The following is a 16,101-nucleotide window of genomic DNA, read 5'->3' on the forward strand; positions in this document are numbered from 1 at the left end:
GGACTTTTTTCTAAATGGTGAGAAAATTCATAAAGCCAAAGTACAAAGGGATCTGGGAGTGCTAGTCCAGGATTCTCTAAAGGTTGATTTGCAGGTTGAGTCCGTGATTAAGAAAGTGAATGTAATGTTGTCATTTATCTCAAGAGGGTTGGAATATAATAGTAGTGATGTGCTTCTGAGACTTTACAAAGCTCTAGTTGGGCCCCATTTAGAATACTGTGTCCAATCTTTGGCCCCACACCTCAGGAAGGACATGCTGGCACTAGAGTGTGTCCAGCGGAGATTCACATGGATGATTCCTAGAATGCTAGACCTAACATGTGATGATCGGCTGAGGATCCTGGAATTGTATTCATTAGAAGGTTGAGGGGAGATCGAATAGAAACTTACAAGATAATGCATGACTTAGAAAAGGTGGAGGCTGGAAGGTTATTTCTGTCAGGTGGGGAGACTAGGGCCCATGGGCAGGCTTAGAATTAGAGGGGGTCAATTTAGAACGGAAATGAGGAAACATTTCTTCAGTCAGAGTGTGGTGAGCCTGTGAAATTCATTGCCATGCAGCGCAGTGTAGGCCAGGACATTGGGTGTCTTCAGGGCAGAGATTGATAAATTCTTGATCTCGCAAGGAATTAAAGACTACGGGGAGAGAGTGGCTAGGTGGAATTGAAAAGCCCATCAGCCATGATTAAATGGTGGAGTGGACTCAATGGGCCGAATGGCCTTGCTTTCACGTCTACGTCATATGGTCTTATGGTCTAATCAAGAAACCTGGCAGTCAGCTTGAGCTGGTGATAGGGAAGGCATGTGGACTGTTTGGGAAAGGAGTATAAAAATGGGGAGGTCTTTCTAAATCCATAAAATGCACTTGTCAGCCTAAAGTTGAATTACTGTGAACATTTTTAGTTCATTTATCTGAGAAAAGCAATGGAGGTCATCCAGAGAAGGTTCACTGAATCAATCCCGGATACAGTGTCTGTGAGGGTGTCCTCCCACAGTCCATTGTAAGTTGTCCAGGGATATGTAGTTTGGATGGATTAGCCATGGGAAATGCAATGCTATAGGTATAGAGTAGGGGGTGAGTCTGGGTGAGATGTTGTTTGGAGGGTCAATGTGGACACGATGGGTCGAATGGCCTGCTTCCACACTGTACGGATTCAATGATTCTATGGAGGAATTCTGTTTTGAGGATGGGTGAGTAGATTGGACTTGTATTGATTGAGTTTTACGAATGAGAGGGGAACTGGTTGAAACATATGAGATTCATAGGGGGCTTCACAGGGTTGATTTAGAGATCAGAAATTGATTAGAGCAGGGGGTCACCCTTTAAGGCAGAAAAGAGGAAGGTTTTATTTCTCTCAGAGGGTGGTGAATCCATAGAATTCTTTACAGCAGAAGTCTGTCAATGTTGGATCATTAAATATATTTAAGGCCATGACTGGTGGATTTCTAAGCAGCAAGGGAATCAAGGCAGGAAAGTAATGTTGAGGATTATCAGATCATTCATTGTCTCAGTGAATGACAGAGTGGACTTGATGGGTTGAATGGACTTACAGTCTGACCTATTATCTCTTCCCTCTTCACCCTCCAAAGTCCCAAACACATCTTCCAAGTGAAACATCAATTTATTTATATTTTTCAATTTATTCTTCTGTATATTGACTGCTCACAATGCGGTGTCCTTTTTGCTGGGATGACCAAATGTAGACTAGGTAACTGCATTTGTATTCAATCCACAAGCATAATCCAAGTTCAGCACAAGTTCAGGAAGGCAGCTCACTACCATCTCTTCAGCAACATAGAGGGATAAGCAATAAATATTAGCACAACCATCAACACTGCATGCATGCTTTTTCAAGAAATATATTTGGAATCAGCAATTAGTTAAAACTGCATGAATATCATAATTTGTTAAAGTTAAAAATCACACAACACCAGGTTATAGTCTAATAGATTTACTTGGAAGAATAAGCTTTTGGAGTGCTGCTCCGTCAAGTAGCTAATACAGCAGGATCAAAGGATACAGAATTTATAGGAAAAGATCAACGTCATACAATTGATGCGATGTATCAAACAAACCTAGATTGCTGTTAAGTCTTTAATCACTTAGAGTGGGGTTGTGGGTTTCAATTAATTAATATGTAAAACCAGAACTTTTTTCAAGTCACATTCTCGAGATAACTTAAGGTTTTATAAAAGATAGGTAATATTTCAGTTTAGAGAATGCATTAAAGGTGTGAGGGTAGAGTCTATATGCTATCTTGTAATTTCAAATAAACCTGTTGGAATATAATCTGGGGTTGTGTGATTTTTAACTTTGTACACCCTGGTCCAATACCAGCACCTCCACACCCTAATCTGACATCATTTAGATTACTTATCTTCAAAAACAAATCTGTTTGCCAGTTGCCATATTCTTCATATTATCTCTGTGCATTATCCTACTCCAATCTCTTTGGCAATCTATAGGCCTGTGATTGAAGTGATTATTCTCTCCTATTCCTGAAGTTGTTTTAACCTTCTGGTTTTTACAAATTGACCTCTTTACAGCTGGACTTTTATACTAACCTCTCTTGACTTCAACTCCACCAAAGGTCTGTTGGAAACCAAATCTGAAAATGAATAGCTCATTTCTGAGTCATCCAACAGGGGGAGCAGAAGTATTGAATTCTTCAATTGTTTTGCTGAAATGGTATTTAGTATAAACCCAAAATGTTGGCTGTGAACAGGTATAAGTTTGCATAGTTAGTCATAAAAAGGTTTGGAAGATTATTTAGCCTATGAAAACTATTTAAAGACTATTTATAGTGGACTTCTCCGCTTTCTCTCAACATCATCAGTTTAAGTTCTTTCTCCTACCTCTCACATGAAAAGCTACTACATAAGCAAATTGACAAAAGAATTCAGCATATTTCAAAGGCGTAGTTGGAAAGCAGCAGATCTGACCAGTCAAGAGACTCAGTAAGGAAGTTTCCACTGACATGTAGTGGAAAATTCATATTTGGCAGTACAGTTGACAATCTGACATCCAAGCTTTTGGAGCAGATGGAATTACTGTACAGTTTTATTATTCCAAGCATCCTAGAATTGTGCAGCCTCTCCATGACAGCATGATGGTTTTCTGCTGCCCTCTGGTGCTTCATTTCTCTTGATGTCCCACCACATTGTTTAAAAATTACAATTTATACACAGTGACAAAATTGTGTCACATTGGCCAGAGACAACATTGGCCTCAGAAATCTGCACACCTAGGAGAAAAGAATTAGGAACTTTTAAGTTTGATACAAGTTCAAAGTTAAAATTCTCTAGCATTAAGATGCAAAAGCCTTCCTTTGACTTATGATTCAACCATCCACTTCAAGTTCTCTTGTACCCAAAGAACTTAAATATGTTGTTGTTTCCTAAGTCTGTCCTGGAACTCCATATTCGATCTCTTATCTCTGTCATGCTGGCAACCTTTGTGTGTGGCTGCATCTAGCTGTGTGTAAACCCTCGGTACACAAACACCAAGTGTGACTATGATTCAACCTGTCTCTGGTATTATGAAGGCTGGGCCTGGCCTCAGTGCCATGGAACGCTCCAATTAGTTGGATTATTCCATATTACCTGTATCTTGTGAAAAAAATCTGCAAAGGAAATCACCTTTGACCACAAGTCCATCATGCAGCGGCTAGAATATAGCATCCTTAACAACCAGGAAAAGGAGACGGTGGATCCTGTCAGGTGTCAGGTGGGCAGACTGTCAAAGGCATTTCCAACTTTCCAACAATCATCAAGACATAACTTGGCTGGTGATGAGAAGGGCAAAGCCCGTGAAATCCTTCATGTGTGCCTGGACTTTCTGTACCATTGCATGCTGCCCTTGACGTGTCTTGGTTGGGGAGGGGGGATTGGAGGGGAGAGGTGGGGGAGGTGGCAGGGATTGCTACACATCTTCTTCTGGAAATGTGCCTTTGTAAAGAAGATCTGGAGAGAAATGCAGTGGTTTTTGTCGAGCTTCATCCCTAGCAGTTCTGTTACGCGGGACTCTGCGCTCTACGGTCTGTTCCCGAGGATGCACACTGAGACAAACATAATCTGCACTTGGAAGACCCTCAACTCAGGGTCCCTCAAAAATGTTCTTTGGTCTGCCCGAAAATTATTGGTCTTTCGTTGGAAAGGGTTGCCTTGACTGAGTGTGGCAGACTGGCACAATCTAAGGTCCAAGACTATGTGCTGATGAACGCATTGCTGCAAAGATGCAATGGGCAAAGACCACCATGTAGGGTCCTTCTTTCAAAGGATAATGACAATTTGTTCAGTTCTCAGACTACCCTGTTGCGTCAAAATTAATGTAAATATTTTTTCTGCATGAGTAAAAAGATTCCAATGTCGTTCATGTTTTTTTTCTGTCTGCAAAGATTATACAGATTGAGACCTTTTGTGTGTATTTATAAATTTGTTATGTATAAAGTATGTTTTCAGTAATAAGTCTGCACGGTCCCCTCCAAACTGACGTGGAAACTGAATTGATGTTTCTTCACTTTTGTTGGCTCAAACTCCTGGAACTAACTTTCTAGCTGCACCTTGGGTGTATCTACACCAGAAGGACTGTTGCAGTTCAAGATGGCATCTCACCACCACTTTCATAATGGTAATTAGGGATGGGCAATAAATGCTGACCTTACCAGCGAATGCCAATATTTTGCGAATGAATTTTAAAACATAATCTTGGTTCATCAAGGAAAGGATCTTGATACCTAGGAATAAAAATGACTGGGATAAGTGGGAGGTTAATTCGATATAAGCCAGAATAATTGATGCCCTGAATTTGCCTCATTCACAGTGAAGATACAGCATCCAGGAATAAGAGCAAAAAAAAAGACTCTTCTTGCCAAGTATTTCATCACACCCTTTGACCTTGCCCTCTCTGACACTGAACGATCTGTGCTCAGTAAAGAATTGAGCTTTATCCCTTTAAGTATCCACCTCAATGATCTTCAGGCATGACATAATGCTGAATTCTTCTTCTGTCATTTTTGTCTCCTTCGTTGAGCAGGAACCTCTCCCCGTCACATAGACCCTTTCACTCATCTCCAATACTTCCCCTCCACCTGGATTCCTCTCTTTTGCTAGTACTTGATCTTCATTGAAAAATGTGAACACGACACTAGCTGGCTTCATTTCTCTGTGCCTTGCACTCACTCTAACCTGTCCCTCTCTGAACTTGCTGCACTTCATTCCCTCCAGTCCAATTCTGATCTTGCCAATTAGAATGGTGCAGTTGACATTTGGCATGCTGACATCTATCTGGCAGAGGCTTAGCACCAACTCTCAGACACTTCCTCCCAACTCTCTCAGATCATGACCCCGCCACTGAACATCAGGCTGTAGTTTCCAGGATTGTCATAGATCTCATCTCTTCTGGAGAGCTCCCATTCACAGATTCCCACCTCATAGTCACCCAAACCCACACAACCTGCTTCTACCTCCTCCCCACAATCCACAAACAGGATTGCCTTGAATACCCATCGTTTCAGTCTGTTTCTGCCATACTTTGATTCCATTTTTTTCCCATTTGTTCAGTCTCTTCCCACTTCATGATTCTTCTGATGCTTTACCTCAGTTCCTAACTTTCAGATTACTGAAGCTAGCCATCTTCTCTTCACCATAGATGCACAAACCCTCTACACATCTACCTGTCATCAGGATCATCTGAAGCATTTCTGTTTCTTCCTTGAAAGCAGGCCTGCACATTCTCTCCCCCACCAAAATCATTCTTCACCTGGCTAAGTTGTTCTCATTTTCTCTAAATCAAAGGTGTAGTCATGGGTATCCACATTGGTCCAAGTTATGCCTATCCCTTTCTGAAGCATGTTCTAGTCCAACCTGGAACCATATCCACAACTCTTAAGTCTGATACACTGATGCTGTCTTCAATGCTGCTTCCTGCTCTTGTCCAGAATTGGAAAAATCAATTAGTTTTTCCTTCAATTTCAAAGTATTCTTCTCTTTCCTTCACCAGGTCAATCTCTGACTTCTCTCTTCCTTCACTTCACAGTCTCCATTTCTGAAGATAGACAGTTCACCAATTCCCATTACAAGGCCCACGCCCCCCTTAACCCACCCTCCCATCCTGGCACCTTCCCCTGCCACCGCAGGAATTGCAAAACCTGCTCCCACATCTCCTCCTTCATCTCCATCCAAGGCCCTAAAGCAGCCTTCCACATCTATCAAAGTTTTACCTGCACATCCACCAATATCACTTATTGTATCCGTTGCTTCCGATGCGGTCTCCTCGACATTGGGGAGACTGGACGCCTCCTAACAGAGCACTTTAGGGAACATCTCCGGGACACCCGCACCAATCAACCACACCACCCTGTGGCCCAACATTTCAACTCCCTCTCCCACTCTGCTGAGGACATGGAGGTCCTGGGCCCCCTTCACCGCCACTCCCTCACCACCAGATGCCTGGAGGAAGAACGCCTCATCTTCAACCCCAGGGCATCAATGTGGACTTCAACAGTTTCCTCATTTCCCCTTCCCCCACCTCACCCTAGTTCCAAACTTCCAGCTCAGCACTGTCCCCATGACTTGTCCTACCTGCCTATCTCCTTTTCCACCTATCCACTCCACCCTCTCCTCCTTGACCTATCACCTTCATCCCCTCCCCCACTCACCTATTGTACTCTATGCTACTTTCTCCCCACCCCCACCCTCCTCTAGCTTATCTCTCCACCCTTCAGGCTCTCTGCCTTTATTCCTGATGAAGGGCTTTTGCCCGAAATGTTGATTTTACTGCTCCTTGGATGCTGCCTAAACTGCTGTGCTCTTCCAGCACCACTAATCCAGAATCTGGTTTCCAGCATCTACAGTCATTGTTTTTACCTAATATCCATTACAAGCCTATCGACTCCCACATTTGCCTCAACTATACCTCCTCACACCCTGCTTCCTCCAAGGATTCCATTCCATTCTCCCAGTTTGTCCATCTCCATTGCCTCCAAATGACCTTTTTTCCCCATTAAATGAGTTTTGAGAAGATTTGTAGCTCAGGCTGAGGTACTGGATGTAGGTTTGCTCTCTGAGCTGGAAGGTTCATGTTCAGACGTTTAATCACCATACTAGGTAACATCTTTCAGTGAGCCTCCAGACGAAGCATTGCTGATGATTTCTGCTTTCTATTTATATGTTTGCATTTCTTTGGGTTAATGATGTCATTTCCTCAGGAAGTGGTAAATCGGGTCCAAGTCAATGTGTTTGTTGGTAGATTTCTAGTTGGAATGCTTCTCGGAATACTCATGAATGTCTCTGTTTGGTTTGTCCGAGGATGGATGTATTGTCCCAGTCGAAGTGGTGTCCTTCCTCATCTGTATGTAAGGATATTAGTGAGAGAGAGTCATGTCATTTTGTGGCTAGTTGATGTTCATGTATCCTGGTGGCTATTTTTCAGCATGTTTGTCCAATGTAGTGTTTGTTACAATCCTTGCACGGTATTTTGTAAATTACATTAGTTTTGGGTGTTGTCTGTATAGAGTCTTTCAAGTTCATTAGCTGCTATTTTAGTGTGTTGGTGGGTTTGTGGGCTACCATGACGCCAAGGGGTCTGAGTAGTCTGGCAGTCATTTCTGAGATGTCGTTGATGTAGGGGAGAGTGGCTAGGGTTTCTGGACATGTTTTGTCTGCTTGTTTGGGTTTGTTGCTGAGATATCTGCGGACTGTGTTCATTGGGTACCCATTTAAGGATCCCCATCTAAGGATTTCTCCCATTGTGGCTGACAGGGCCTTCAGTCGAATCCAACCCATCTTCTGCTCTGCTGCCCTCTCCCCTTCCCCTCTTTCCCAGAACAAAGATAGCATTCTCCTTGTCGTTACTTTCCAGCCCACTAGTCATCCTCCATCATTTCCACCAAATCCAGCAGTATACTACTACCAAACACATTTTACCTCATCTTCCCTCCCCTGGCATCTCTTTGCAGAGGGCACATTCAGGAGGTGTGTGACAGTCTCACCTCCTCCACAGCCGCTTCTAGGGCAGCATGCGATGGTGCAGAGAGTCCGGGCATGCATAAAGGATCTCACCAGCAGAGCCCTTCTCACCACCAGCCAAGCGATTTCCTGGTGCTTGTTTGAAAGTTCTGGTGATGAGGCATTCTGCCAAATGACTTTGACAGTCTGCACAGGGAACCATTTGACAGCATCTGCCCTCTCCCTTTCCCGAAGGGTCTCAAGGACACTTTGTGCTGACCACTTCTTGATGGATTTGCGGTCAAATGTGTTTTTCTTCATAAATTTCCCCTCGAAGGGCAGGTGATGCGGAACAGTCCAACTACTTGCAGTGTTCTGTGGCAATGAAGCTAGGCCCATCCTTCGCAACACCAGGGACAGGTAGACCCTCAGTATGTAGTGATACTGACCGTTTTGCAGAACAGCTCCAGTCTGTCCATTAGAATGACCCCAACATTCCACTTACTTCCCTTTTCAATAAACCCCCTTACTCTTATGCTAATATTTCTGTCCTGAACTTGCCACAATATTCCAGCGAGGAGCAACACCCCATTTTCCACTAAGGCACTTTATAGCCTTGAGGTCACAATATGGAATTCAATAACTTTCAGAAGCTGATTACATTATGTCTGTCCTCTAATGCTCTTACATTCTCTCCTGTCCCCACCCCACAGCTTTCTATTGGTTATTTTGCACTTAGTAGAGAGGAACCATTCTGTCCCTTAAACGCCTTTATTTGCACACATTTTACATTTTTTTTTCTTCTTACATTAACAACCCCTTTATCTTTTGTACCTGCTCTCTTCCTCTGTCAAAAGGACTTAAAAATACATTTCTGAAGGAATAGAAAATGGGAAGCCTTCAGAAATGCGATAACGAGAGTCCAGAGACAATATATTCCTGTTAGGATGAAAGGAAAGGCTTATAGGTATAGGGAATGCTGGATGACTAAAAAAATTGAGGGTTTGATTCAGAAAAAGAAGGAAGAGGGAAATTAGGAGGGCAAAAAGGGGACATGAGATAGCTTCGGCAAATAAAGTTAAGAAGAATCCAAAGGGTTTTTACAAATACATTAAGGACAAAAGGGTAACCAGGGAGGGAATAGGGCCCCTCAAAGATCAGCAAGGCAGCCTTTGTGTGGAGCTGCAGGAGATGGGGGAGATACTAAACGAGTATTTTGCATCAGTGTTTACTGTGGAAAAGGATATAGAAGATATAGAATGTGGATAAGTAGATGGTGACAACTTGAAAAACATTTATTTTACAGAGGAGGAAGTGCTGGATGTCTTGAAATGCAAAAGTGGATAAATCCCCATGACCTGATCAGGTGTACTCTAGTACTCTGTGGGAAGCTAGGGAACTGATTGCTGGGCCTCATGCGGAGATATTTGTATCATCGATAGTCACAGGTGAGGTGCCGGAAGACTGGAGGTTGGCTAATGTGGCGCCACTATTTAAGAAAGATGGTAAGGACAAGCCAGGGAACTACAGACCAATGAACCTGACGTCAGTGGTGGGCAAGTTGTTGGAGGGAATCCTGAGGGACAGGATGTACATGTATTTTGAAAGGTAAGGACTGATTACAGATAGTCAACATGGCTTTGTGCGTGGGAAATCATGTCTCACAAACTTGATTGAGTTTTTTGAAGTAGTAACAAAGAGAATTGAGAAGGGCAGAGTGGTAGACGTGATCTATATGGACGTTCAACAAGGTTCCCCATGGGACACTGATGAGCAAGGTTAGATCTCATGGAATACAATGAGAACTAGTCATTTGGATACAGAACTGGCTCAAAGATAGAAGACAGAGGGTGGTGGTGGAGGGTAGAATAGTGAAGAAGGCATTTGGTATGCTTTCCTTTATTGGTCAGAGTATTGAGTACAGGAGTTGGGAAGTCATGTTACGGCTGTACAGGACATTGGTTAGGCCACTTTTGGAATATTGTGTGCAATTCTAGTCTCTTCCCTATTGGGTGGATGTTGTGAAACCTGAAAGGGTTCAGAGAAGATTTACAAGGATATTGCCAGGGTTGGAGGATTTGAGCTACAGGGAGAGGCTGAACAGGTTGAGGCTATTTTCCCTGGAGCGTCGGAGGCTGAGGGGCATGGACAGGGTAAATAGACAAGGTCTTTTCCCTGGAGTGGGGGAGTCCAGAACTAGAGGGCATAGGTTGAGGGTGAGAGGGGAAAGGTATAAAAGAGACCTAAGAGGCAACTTTTTCATGCAGACAGTGGTGCATGTGTGGAATGAGCTGCCAGAGGAAATGGTGGAGGCTAGTACAATTGCAACATTTAAAAGGTATCTGGATGGGTATACGAATAGGAAGGGTTGGAGGAATATGGGCCAGGCACTGGCAAGTGGCACTGGATTGGATTGGGATGTCTGGTTGGCATGGATGAGTTGGACCAAAGAGTCTGTTTCCGTGCTGTACATTTCTATGACTCTAAGTCTTATCAGACTCAAGATGTTAACTCTCTTTCTCCCTCCAGAGAATTTGGCAGATCTACTGAATCTCTCCAGCATTTTATGTTTGTTTCAGATTGGCAGCATTTGCATATTGTGCTTTCACTCAAGACAAGGGAGAGACCTGAACACCAACAAAGCTGTGGGAGAAAACATCTTTTCCACTCTGTTGTCCAGATCTTCACATGGAAACATATTCCACATTAAACTGTAAATCATTATGCAAATACATTGACATCAAAAAGCTTAATAAAATTACCCTGACTTTGTCTCAAAAAAAAGTCAATGCATAACAGATACAGAAACTGCTGATGAAACTCAGCAGGCCTGGCAGCATCTGTGGGAAGAAAGAAGAGTTAACATCCTGAATCCAGTGAGTTATTAGAACTCTTCACTAGACTCAAAATGTTAACTCTGCTTTCTTCCCACAGATGCTGCCAGGCCTGCTGAGTTTCGTCAGCAGTTTCTGTTTTTGTTTCAGATCTTCAGCATCCACAGTTGTTTTATTTTGATGCACAACAAAACATTGCTGTCAGATTTGCTCCTGCCCTAAAAGGGTAACTCACCAAACCTTGCACTCCTCCCAATCAAACTCATTCTTCACTCGGGAGAGAATAGGGCCCCTTAAAGATCAGCAAGGCCACCTGAGCGTGGAACCGCAGGAGGTAGGGGAAATACTAAGCAAGTATTTTATATTAGCTTTTACTGTGGAGGATATGGAAAATAGCAAACTTGGGGAAATAAATAGCTACATCTTGAAAAATGTCCATATGACAGAGGAGGTGCTGAATGTCTTAAAAAGCATAAATGTGTATAAATCTTTAGGAACTGATCATGTGTAGTTAAGAACTTTGTGGGAAGCTACAGAAGTGATCGCTGGGCCCCTTGCTAAGATATTTGTATCATCGATAGCCACCGGTCAGATCTGCTGAGTCTGAGATCTGCCAGAAGACTGGAGGTTGCCACTTATTTAAGAAAGGTGGTAAGGAAAAGCCATGGAACTGTAGACTGATGAGCTTGACATCAGTGGCGGGCAAGTTGTTGGAGGGGATCCTGAGGGACAGGATTTACATATATTTCGAGGAAATAGTGTTTCACCAAATTGATTGAGTCTTTTGAAGAAGTAACAAATAGGATTGATGAGAGCAGAGTGATGGACAAGGTTCTGCGTGATAAACTGGCTAATAAGGTTAAATCACAGGGAATATAAGAGAACTAGCCATTTGGGTACAGAACTGGCTCAAAGGTAGGAGACAGAGAGTGGTGGTAGAGGGTTGCTTTCAACTGGAGGCCTGTGATCAGTGGTGTGCCACAAGGATTGGTGCTGGGTCCACTGCTTGTTGTCATTTATATGATGATTTGGTGTGAACATAGGAGGCAAAGTTAGTAAGTTTGCAGATGACACTAAAATTGGTGGTGTAGTGGAAAGCGAAGATTACCTCAGAGTACAATAGGACCTTGATCAGATGGGATGATGAGCCGAGGAATGGCAGATGGAGTTTAATTTATATAAATGTGAGGTGCTGTAATTTGGAAAGACAAATCAGAATAGGATGTCTACACTTAATGGTACAGCCCTTCCCCCTCCAACTCTATTTTGATTTAGTCCCTGCCCTCCCCTTCACTGTTTGATCTCACAGCATTGCTCTCTTTGATGTGAAGGGCACTGCTTGTCACTGGCCACTCGGGTGTTTTCCTATTTTTCCTGGTGTGCACTTTGTGTCTCTCACTGTGTCTCACACCTGCACACACACACCATGGGTGCTGGGGAAAATAAGCACTACCGCAGTTAGGCGGTAGTGTGGGGGGAAAAAAAAGAAAAAAAGAGAAAGAAAAAAAAATAAATAAACAGGAGTCTTGAGTAAAGATTCGTACACCTTGAAAAAAAATGGTACAGCCCTGGGAGGTGTTGCTGATCAGAGAGACCTTGGAGTGCAGGTTCAACTTCCTTGAAAGTGGAGTCACAGGCAGTGAAGTAGACATTTGGTATGCTTGCCTTTATTGGTCAGCACATTGAGTATAGGAGTTGGGAGATCATGTTGCGATTTTACAGGACATTGGTTAGGCCACTTTATATTCTGTTAGGAGAAAATGAGAACTGCAGATGCTGGAGATCAGAGCTGAAAAATGCGTTGCTGGAAAAGCACAGCAGGTCAGGCAGCATCCAAGGAGCAGGAGAATCGACGTTTCAGGCATATGTTGACTGACCTGCTGCGCTTTTCCAGCAACACATTTTTCAGCACTTTAAATTCTGGTCCCTCTGCTATAGGAAGGATGTTATGGAACTTAGAGTCATAGAGATGTACACCATGGAAACAGACCCTTCGGTCCAACCCGTCCATGCCAACCAGATAGCCCAACCCAATCTAGTCTCACCTGCCAACACCTGGCCCATATCCCTCTAAACCCTTCCTATTCATATACCCATCCAAATGCCTCTTAAATGTTGCAATTGTACCAGCCTCCACCACATCCTCTGGCAGCTCATTCCATACATGTACCACCCTCTGCATGAAAAAGTTGCCCCATTGGTCTCTTTTATATCTTTCTCCTCTCACCCTAAACCTATGCCCTCTAGTTCTGGACTCCCCAACCCCAGGGAAAAGACTTTGCCTATTTATCCTATCCATGCCCCTCATAATTTTGTAAACTTCGAAAAGGTCACCCCTCAGCCTCCGACACTCCAGGGAAAACAGCCCCAGCCTGTTCAGCCTCTCCCTGTAGCTCAGATCCTCCAACCCTGGCAACATCCTTGTAAATCTTTTCTGAACCCTTTCAAGTTTCACAACATTTTTCCGATAGGAAGGAGACCAGAATTGCACGCAATATTTCAATAGTGGCCAAACCAATGTCTTGTATAGCTGCAACATGACCTCCCAACTCCTGTACTCAATACTCTGACCAATAAAGGAAAGCATACCAAACGCCTTCTTCACTATCCTATCTACCTGCGACTCCACTTTCAAGGAGCTATGAACCTGCACTCCAAGGTCTCTTTGTTCAGCAACACTCCCTAGGATCTTACCATTAAGTGTATAAGTCCTGCTAAGATTTGCTTTCCCAAATGCAGCACCTCGCATTTATCTGAATTAAACTCCATCTGCCACTTCTCAGCCCATTGGCCCATCTGGTCAATATCCTGTTATAATCTGAGGTAACCCTCTTCGCTGTCCACTGCACCTCCAATTTTTGTGTCATCTGCAAACTTACTAACTGTACCTCTTATACTCGCATCCAAATCATTTATGTAAATGACAAAAAGGAGAGGGCCCAGCACCGATCCTTGTGGCACGCCACTGGCCACAGGCCTCCAGTCTGAAAAACAACCCTCCATCTTCTATCATTGAGCCAGTTCTGTATCCAAATGGCTAGTTCTCCCTGTATTCCATGAGATCTATCCTTGCTAATCAGTCTCCCATGGGGAACCTTGTCGAACGCCTTACTGAAATCCAAATAGATCACACCTACTGCTCTGCCCTCATCAACCTTCTTTGTTACTTCATCAAAAAACTCAATCAGGTTTGTGAGACATGATTTCCCACGCACAAAGCCATGTTGACTATCCCGAATCAGTCCTTGCCTTTCCAAATACATGTACATCCTGTCCTCAGGATTCCCTCCAACAACTTGCCCACCACTGAGGTCATGCTCACTGGTCTATAGTTCCCTGGCTTGTCCTTACCACCCTTCTTAAACAGTGGCACCACGTTAGCCAACCTCCAGTCTTCCGGCACCTCACCTGTGACTATCGATGATACAAATATCTCAGCAAGAGGCCCAGCAATCACTTCCCTAGCTTCCCACAGAGTTCTCGGATACACCTGATCAGGTCCTGGGGATTTATCCACCTTTAACCATTTCAAGACATCCAGCACTTCCTCCTCTGTAATGTGGACATTTTGCAAGATATCACCATCTATTTCCCTACAGTTTATATCTTCCATATCATTTTCCACAGTAAATATTGAAGCAAAATATTCATTTAGTATCTCCCCCATTTTCTGTGGCTCCACACAAAGGCCATCTTGCTAATCTTTGAGCAATCCTATTCTCTCCCTAGTTACCCTTTTGTCCTTAATTTATTTATAAAAACCATTTGGATTCTCCTTAATTCTATTTGCCAAAGCTATTTCATGTCCCCATTTTGCCCTCGTGATTTCCCTCTTAAGTATACTCCTACTTTCTTTATACTCTTCTAAGGATTCACTCGATCTTAGAATTAGAGGGGCTAAATTCAGAACAGGAATGCGGAGACATTTCTTCAGCCAGAGAGTGGTGGGCCTGTGGAATTCATTGCCGCAGAGTGCAGTGCAGGCCGGGACGCTAAATGTCTTCAAGGCAGAGATTGATAAATTCTTGATGTCACAAAGAATTAAGGGCTACGGGGAGAATGCGGGTAAGTGGAGTCGAAATGCCCATCAGCCATGATTGAATGGCGTAGTGGACTCGATGGGCCGAATGGCCTTACTTCCACTCCTATGTCTTATGGTTTTATGATCTATCCTGAATGTACCTGACATATGCTTCCTTCTTTTTCTTAATCAATTTCTTTAGTCATCCAGCATTCCCTATACCTACCAGCCTTCCCTTTCACCCTGACAGGAATATACTTTCTCTGGTTTCTTGCTATCTCATTTCTGAAAGCTTCCCATTTTCCAGCCGTCCTTTTACCTGCGAACATCTGCCTCCAATCAGTTTTTGAAAGCTCTTGCCTAATACCGTCAAAATTGGCCTTTCTCCAATTTAGAACTTCAACTTTTAGATCTGGTCTATCCTTTTCCATCACTATTTTAAAACGAATAGAATTATGGTCGCTGGCCCCAAAGTGCTCCCCTACTGACACTTCAGTCACCTGCCCTGCCTTATTTCCCAAGAGTAGGTCAAGTTTTGCACCTTCTCTAGTAGGCACATCCACAAACTGAATCAGAAAATTGTCTTTTACACACTTATGAAATTCCTCTCCATCTAAACCTTTAACACTATGGCAGTCCCAGTCAATGTTTGGAAGGTTAAAATCCCCTACCATAACCACCATATTATTCTTACAGAAAGCTGAGATCGCCTTACAAGTTTGTTTCTCAATTTCCCTCTGACTACTGGGGGGTTTATAATACAATCCCAATAAGGTGATTATCCTTTTCTTATTTCTCAGTTCCACCCAAATAACTTCCCTCGATGTATTTCCAGGAATATCCTCCCTTAGCACAGCTGTAATGCTATCCCTTATCAAAAATGCCATTCCCCCTCCTCTTTTGCCTCCCTTTCTATCCTTCCTGTAGCATTTGTATCCTGGAACATTCAGCTGCCAGTCCTGCCCATCCCTGAGCCATGTTTCCGTAGTTGCTATGATATCCCAGTCCCATGTTCCTAACCATGCCCTGAGTTCATCTGCCTTCCCTGTTAGGCCCCTTGCATTGAAATAAATACAGTTTAATTTATTAGTCCTACCTTGTCCCTGCCTGCCCTGACTGTTTGACTCACTTCTGTTCTCAGCTGTACCCGTCTCAGATCGATCTCTTTCCTCACTATCTCCCTGGGTACCGCCCCCCACCACCTTCCTAGTTTAAATCCTCCCAAGCAGTTCTAGCAAATTTCCCTGCCAGTATATTAGTCCCCTTCCAATTTAGGTGCCATCCGTCCTTCTTGTACAT

Source organism: Hemiscyllium ocellatum, chromosome 6 (assembly GCF_020745735.1).
Source record: "Hemiscyllium ocellatum isolate sHemOce1 chromosome 6, sHemOce1.pat.X.cur, whole genome shotgun sequence".
NCBI lineage: Eukaryota > Metazoa > Chordata > Chondrichthyes > Orectolobiformes > Hemiscylliidae > Hemiscyllium > Hemiscyllium ocellatum.